This window comes from Betta splendens, chromosome 4 (genome assembly GCF_900634795.4).
Source record: "Betta splendens chromosome 4, fBetSpl5.4, whole genome shotgun sequence".
In the NCBI taxonomy this organism is placed as follows: domain Eukaryota; kingdom Metazoa; phylum Chordata; class Actinopteri; order Anabantiformes; family Osphronemidae; genus Betta; species Betta splendens.
Window position 1 is genome coordinate 21,636,133 of NC_040884.2, and position 7,898 is coordinate 21,644,030.

General features: G+C 48.0%; 1 long non-coding RNA gene across 2 annotated transcripts; it reads right to left on the minus strand.

The window, feature by feature from the left end:
* Positions 1-276: 276 nt before the first annotated feature.
* Positions 277-6,988, minus strand: LOC129604053 (uncharacterized). 2 transcript variants are annotated; one of them, XR_008694608.1, is made up of 6 exons: positions 6,610-6,988; positions 6,440-6,514; positions 3,425-6,312; positions 2,880-3,295; positions 2,614-2,782; positions 277-2,453 (listed from the first exon to the last, which is right to left on the minus strand). It is a non-coding gene; the product is annotated as an uncharacterized LOC129604053 (long non-coding RNA). The 2 variants fall into 2 exon arrangements; XR_008694607.1 differs by having other exon boundaries at positions 2,880-6,312.
* Between the last annotated feature and the right edge of the window lie 910 nt (positions 6,989-7,898).

The window sequence follows — 7,898 nt, forward strand, 5'->3', positions numbered from 1 at the left end:
GCCCACCGCCCTGAGAAACACAGGAGCAGCTGAGACTGAACATTATGTGGCAGATCAACTCTTACAGACTTAAACTCTACAGGAGGCTCCTGGAACCGAAATTAATTACTCAACCAGGCTCCATCTAGAGCTCGGGTCAGACAGACCAAACGGAAGGGGGAGAAGCCAACGCCACAACAGATTATAAACCCAAACCCACAACAGATTATAATTCAGCTATTTAATTTAAACTAAAGGCCATAAACACAATGAATAACAAACTGAAAACTGAGCAGGAAAAGTACACAAACAACACAGAGTGGCAACAAAGATTATCGACCATTGACCAGAGTACAGAACACATGAAAAACAGACAGAAAGTGACATCTGTAACAGAACTTATCAAGCACCTGATGGTGAAACCAACCGGACCTTGCTTTCTAGATATTCACGTCAAGGTAACATGCTTCGAAAAGCAGGACCCGCTGGACTAATAATTATATGAAATAGCAAAAAGAACCAGAGGACGTGGATCTCAGGCCACTGTTAAGGCTGAGAACATCTCCGCCTTCGAGTGTTTTAGGAACCGAGCGTGCAGTAAATTATTCCAACAAAGACAGGAATTTCACAAAGTGGCCCAGTTCCGCTGGAATCTAATCAAGTTGAAGCTACCTTTCATTTGGGTTGTTAACCTTGGTGAAAGGCGACATCAAGCCTGAGCTCTAATCACTTCCATCTACTGTACCACAAGAAGCGCTTGTCTTTGATGTACCACTGCGCAAGAAATAGGTTCGTACTAATGGAATTTCATGCTAAGTTAAAATGAGCCTCGTCCTCATCGGCTGCATATGAAGGTTATTTAGAGCCGGTTGAGAAAGAAGAAATAAAAGACGCTCGGAGCCAGTGTGCTGTGAGCTGTTTGCTGGGAACACAACGGGCTCCAGCTGTGATAGTGCAGCCTAAGCACAAAAGTGACCTTCCATTACTGCCGTCGCCTCTTGTCGGAGCAAACAGCTGGTCGGTGGGGTTTCACCAGACACAATGGTGACAAAAGGCCCCATCGGAAAAGCAGCGGGCCGCGATTATTTGCCAGAACTTGTGTTTCTCCTAATCTGGTGTAATCTACGCCACAGCGATCCACAGCAGCCGCCTTTATCCCTGGCTTTAGCCGGCCCGTATCGTGTTGTTGGAAGCACATGTAAACAGCGAGTGGAGTGCACTGTGCTAATCCCGTTTTGCATTTAATTACCCACTACTTCAGATTGCTGGCTGCACGGCGGCTGCAGGACTGTGTGCGAAAGCTGGGAAGTCGAACAGCGCTACACGGCGCGCTGCCCCCGAGGGAGGAAGGGCTTGGCTGAACAATTGTTCATACTCCTCACATACGCGTCACATTAGCATATCTGGCTGCTTGCACAGACATTAAATGCAGGTGAAGCACAACCAGGGTATTATCACTTTGTTTAGAACACAAAGGCAGCGTGTGCACGCTTCCCTCCTCATTTCCCACAGACAACATCAGGCAACATTCTTTGCATACGCGGGTTTTTAATTGCCTGCTCGGATTCTGGCTTCTGACCCATAATCTTTGTTCTCCGCTGCTTGTAAGCCATTCCTCTTTCGTGCCGTTCTTTATATAGACGTTGTGTTTTGCTCTCGCTCGTACAATAAACGCCGCTGCTCGCGTGCCAGGGTATCGTGTTAATTTCACCGCCGAGTCAATGGAACTCGATGCGCGGTGAATGAATAGTTGTAATGATGTTGTGTGTTCATTCTGTGAAGTCGAGCGGTCTTTGATGGTGAAAACGTAATCAGGGATTGTTGGAACGAGACTCGACACCAGGACGCGTGTTAAACACAGCACGCCCAAGGAAAAGTGTGAAATTATACCTGAAAAGGAAAAAAAAGATACAGAAATGGCTCCAAAAGGCTAAAGGCTAATTGGAGAGTCGGAAAATTACTTTAATGGGCAACAAAGACACCAAAACATGGGTCACGGACAACCGATTACGTCGCAGTAATAATTTCATCGTCCATCCATCTAAGTGCACAGCAAAGAAAGTGAGAAACAAACAGGCAATTATTAATTCCGAACATTTGAGGGTAAAAATGGGCCTCTTCCCACATTGTGGAATGTGTAAACACCAACAAACACCATCTTTCCTCTGCCTCGTCTGAACATTCTCAGCATGATTAGGCCGCTCAGCATCCACAGCAGCGGCAGCCGGCGCGAACCAGCGTCTGACACTGGGAACATGTAATTGGTGGCGACGCGTCCGCACATGGCTGCCACGCCGTCAGAAGCACCTGCGCGGTGACGTGGTGAGTCACCCGTTCATCCTGCCGCGCTGGCTGGAGGTGAGCATCTGGATGAGCAGCGGCGCCGGCTCCAAATGGGGCGTACAGTACCTTAGCAAATCGCCTTAATGGAGAGCGCTGGATAAAGACAGCAAGAGGGTTTTCTGCTTCACAGCCTAAAATTAAAATAAACAAGTGGCTATATTTATTTTTGCCCTGTACACATGGATGTGTTGCTGTTAAACTGCAGCGAGCTCAAGGATTGGATTGGAATCTGCAGCAGGCAGAAAAAGAGGGGAAGGTGCAGCTGAGGCGACAGGTTCCACTCACGCCTACATTTATCACATTTGTACATGATGTCGTCCTCTGCCTGGATTCAGCCGCCTGCGTTGCTATGGATCCTGCCTCGGTGACATGTCCTCATGTGCAGCGCTGCTCACTCCGATGCGTCTGCCTCACGAAGGGTCCTGAGCGAATCCTGTATCCGGTGCCGCTCCGACAGCATCTACAGTATGGAAACACGATGCAGTTATTCACGAACATGGAAAGAGGCTTAAATGCATCGCGTTATTCAGCAATTAAACCTGTACCTGGATTCTTACCAGGTGATTTGCTGGGATTAATGAAGAATCCATGTTTTCTCCTCACACGCTTAAGTCAATATTGATTTATTGTGAGCCACAGGATTAAAGTGATCAATTTTGCTGTTATGAGCATATACCAGGCTCTTCACAACAAAAGTTGCAGGGTGCTTCACAATAAAAGCATCCATCTGGCGAGTTTCTCGGAGCTGAGTGGTGGTGCTAGCAGCAGGTTGAGCAGTGGGGTCCAGATGCTTTGCGCTCTCTCCTCGGGGGAATCTCAAGGCGTTCCCACGCCAGGCAAGTCGTGTAGCCTCTCCAGAGCTTCTCCCAATTAAACCGGATGGAGAAATCGGCAATGGACGGCTCCCTGGAGGCAGCTGAGCTGGTCCTCGTCTGGTTCTTTATGGCCGCCTCCACACGAGCGCCTTCCACGTCTCACAATGAATAAAAGCATTAAAAAAATCAAACACTCATGTATTATTTACACATTTCTTCATCCTTCATCTGAGCTACTCCAGCCTCCCGCCGGGGCACTCGCCTGGTCTTCCACGCCCACTTCTCACCTGTTATTAACCTGTTATTACGGCTTCAGCCTCCGGGCCCATCGCTCCAATCCAGCTGCTCTGTTCTGCTCTGTTCGGCTGTGTTGCCCATCGCTGACCCCCCTGTACCGCCTGAGCCCTTTGATTGTTTGGACCGTTGAATTTCAATTTATACAAAGACACGGGGCCGTGCAGCCTCTCCGCCCTCCAGCTCACATCCTAAACGTATGATGCGCTTTTCAATTAGCCCAGGTAGCTGTCTAGACGGCGCTCGTAACGCCCCGCAACATACTGACATTAACAATGTAATTATGCCTTAGATGGATAATGGCTTGTTTACGAAACCCTGTCATTGATGGGGTCATGTTCATTCCAGATAAAGCAATTTGCTTTGATAGACCCTCAGAAGCTGCTTGTGCAAGCAAATGGCAGCATTCATTAATATGTGGCTGCTCTCTGCGTGCCACAGAGAGGCTATTACCACCAGACACTGGGTGCCATTACCAGATAGAAGGAAGTGAGATGGATAGACCGTCCTCTTCAGTTTCCATGCTTGATGTTATTAATTTGGGTCTTCGCCTGTGGGAGTGGTGTGTTCCTCTAACAACCCGCTGCAACTTGGTAATTGGTCGGGACTTCCGCTGCAGACGGGTCATTCCTCTGGACTGTGGAGTTGAGCCTGTGCAGCCGGCGCAGACGCGGACAGTGATGGAGCTCCAGGAGCACGGGCGCACGCGGCCGGTTGCGTTGACACAGGCAGAGATGGCCCCTTGGACTCGATGACTCATTAATCACGGGCTTGAGCTGAACGCGGGGTGACGGGCGGCTGAGAGCGAGCGCGGGTCCATGGGAAAGCGGCGCCGCCGTGTGCGGCTAATAATGCACGAGCCGGAGTGGAAAGGAGTTCACTGGTTTGACTTCAACACCAGGACGCGCTCCCATAATTATGTAATTGTGCTAATGCGGCCGCAATCTTTTGTTACGTTGAAGTGTGTGGAAATGTCTCACAGCGTCACGTCGGGTTTCTTGTTTCTGATAGAAAGAGGCGACATTTAGGCTTGAGGAACCCACGGACACGTGCCAAGACAAGAAAAAAGCTGATCATAACAATTAAAAACGTTCAGCGCGTATAAAGCTCGTTGTGACCGAACCTCGCTGAGCTACAGTTCCTTCATTCCCTTCACAGTCGTTTCTAGCAGCGAGTGAATTAACCTGGACTAAGTGACTGGGAAGTGGAAGCTTTACTTCAAACCGAGGGCTGCGATGAGTTCGGCCGACAGCTCGCTGCCCGCTGACAGCTCCGGGGTCTGGATGTAGGTCAGCGCCGTAACGTGTGCTCCTGACAAATGGGCGCTCTTTGTTCCATCTCAGCTGTCTCCTAAAGGTTCCACGCGGCGCGGAGGAAAAAAAAAAAACTGCCTAATGAGCCTGTGTCCGTGGACGTTGAGTTGAAGAACTGACGGCAATTCGCTGCCACATCACGCTGCTGCGGCCGTGTCTCATATTAATGCTGCACTCACGCGTTCCGGGTGGATTGCCTGGTAAAAGTCAATGGGCTACTTCAATAGTTGGCCCCAGTAATCAAACAGAGGATGCAGTTATTGCTGCCACCGCCGTCACCACACGCCCACACCCTCGCGCTCCCTACAGTTGCTGCTGTTTGTGATCTGAATATCAACTAAATCTGTTGACATCAGAGATAATTAATGGACTCTGAGCATTGTGTTTTCAACTACCGCTATTATATCTGTGGCACTTCACAGCTACTAACACTGGAGCGATAGTCAGGTCCTAGCTTGTAAATAATGTAATAGCGGAATATGACGAGGTGATTGGAGAGTAAGTGGACTTAAGCGAAATACCGTCTGCATCCGATGGCCTTCATGATCAGGCACCGTTTCCATTTGTTTCCTCACTTGCTTCGCTTCTTCCCTCCGTGCCAGGATGCTCTGTGCGTGTGGGGAGCCAGACAGCTTTAGCTGTGCAGGCGGGGGCGATAGAGGGATGCGAGGAGGAGGAGGGTGCGTGTGTGCGACACTCACGACACGTGTGGGAGAGGAAATATTCAAAAGGAAGATGAGAGGCGCCCTTGGACGGGAGGGGGGAGCAGAGGCAGCTCCTTCCAGACAGGAAGCCCGCGAAGGGGGAGAGGTGAAAAAGCCAGAGCAAAATAAAAACCTGCAAACCCAGGGGGAATATACAGCACGGAGGCGGTCAGAGGGGAAATAATAATGGGGGGAAATGTGCAGTAATTTAAAGTAAGGTCACTGAAGCAGTGCTTTTCTATATACTTCGTCTATGGGTGAGAGAAGAAAAAGGCAGGAGACATAAGAGCAGCAGCGAGGGTTCACGGAGGCTGCTGAGCCACATAAACGTGGGCCCGGTTTTGGGAGAGATCAGAGCTCAGACCTTGTCACCAGCAGCCAGTGCAGATGTTACAATGTACAAAAGGTCCCGGTCACCCGTGATGCCGAACAGCTTGACTACGGCTGCCAGGGCTCTGCACCGAGCGGTCAGGTGGGCGAGAGACGGACATAATAAGACGGGCTGTTGTGTTTGAATGGGGCCGCGGCGAGCCAGGGCAGTAAAGGTCTAATGAGGCATCGTGTTCCTACAGTCACACATAAATATGGCTCCGGGTTCCAGACCCGGCCTGAAACAATGAGCAGTGAAAAAAAGGCGTCAGATGTAAATACTCCATCAGCGTCCCTGTTCCCCTCAGCTGGTGCTGCGTGTGTGCGAGCGAATGTGTTACCGTAGGAACATGAGCGGAGGGGGTCCGGGTCCCGCAGTGTTGGCAAAGCGAGCTGTTATTAGAGGCTTTGGATTCACATAGCGGAGCCTGTGTGTATTGTTGGTTTGTTAGCGTCTCGCTGATAAACAACCACCATGCCAGGCGTGTTTGAGCTCTGCAGAGCAAGACACATTCGGTTCTGTCGGGCATGTTTAGGTTCCATTCCATCTGGAGCATGTCAGCACATAACCAGATATTAACACTATTATTTATAAATGCCTCGCTGTAATAATTCTACTTACGGTTGGAAAGATGTTGGTAGACTCTTGACTGATTCGGTATTTGGTACACTGGAACAAAGATGAAATACCACCTCGCTGGAACATTAAGAAAAACACAGTTTTTAATCAAATTGAGCTTGTTTTACCTGACATTTAGGTTTCAAACTGCTAATCACCGAATCAAAGGTTACCTGTTACACAAGAGCAGCCAAACTGGATGAATCAGTCATTCAGCAGTGATGGGACAGTTTCCTCTAGTCTGTGGGCGTAGGACTGAACAAGCAAGTCATTAAAAAGAATGACACAACATGCATTATTCATTGTCCTGTCAAAGAGCGCGGTGTGAAATGTGTCGACCTGCTGATCTAAACAGATACCGTGTGAATCTTTTATTAAGCTGTGCAGTGATGCAACACCGCCATGCAGCACATGCCCATACACACGTCATATTATAATACACGGCTATGCATCATTCACATTTCTCGACAGCTGCAGTGGGCAGTTATACAAATACAGAGCATGTAATGTGTATGAGTGGGAGTAACAGGAACAAGGAACTGAACAATATAGGACAGCAGCAGGTGTCATCTGATCCTCAATACAACATTATTATTATTATTATTATTATTATTATTATTATTATTATTATTATTATTATTATTATTATTATTATTATTATTATTATTATTATTATTATTATTAATAATAATAATAATAATAATAATAATAATTTATTATTTCTGTCACCCCCCTGAGGTACTGCCCTGCTAATGTACCTAATAAAGTGGCCGCTGCTTGTACGTGTAGCTAATAAAGTTCCAGACTCTGCAAACACAGCATCTGTTTAGATAAGAAAACGGCAAGCTGATGTTTAGACCAATGTTAGAACAGTTCTAATTAAGAATCCCACAATGAATCCGAAGCATCACAAACATTACGATTCCCGTCTGTTCCGCTCTGGGCTGAACTGCAGGTGATCTGTCAGGCGACGTTGGAGGTGGTGACGGGGCCTAAATGATACACGCCGCCGCCATGGTAACAGCACCATTAGGATGCTACACGTCACAAAGTGTGACCACAGGCCTTTTTTTCTGTTTAAGTGCCTGGCTAGGAGTCACTGGTGGTATTTTCCATCATGCTGCAACGAGGGCCCATGGGTATTTGAGCACATTATCGCTGTAGAGGGCAGCTCTAAGCTGTTGCCATGCCACTGTGTTTGAACTCAGCTGGAGTAAGGTGTTTCTCTGCTCATTACTGCATCCATTTTCTGTCTATATATATTAATACTGTATATATGTATATATGGTAATATCACTTAACCGCACTGTGAATGAAAGGGTCAGACACAATACAATCAGAGGTAAAGGGTTTAGTGTCAGAGCTGTAGATCTCCAAGGACATAAAACACTGTTTTGCCTCCGTGTCTCAAACAGCTGCATAATGTATTGTACGACTGTTACTCGCAGGAGCGGCCGCTAAT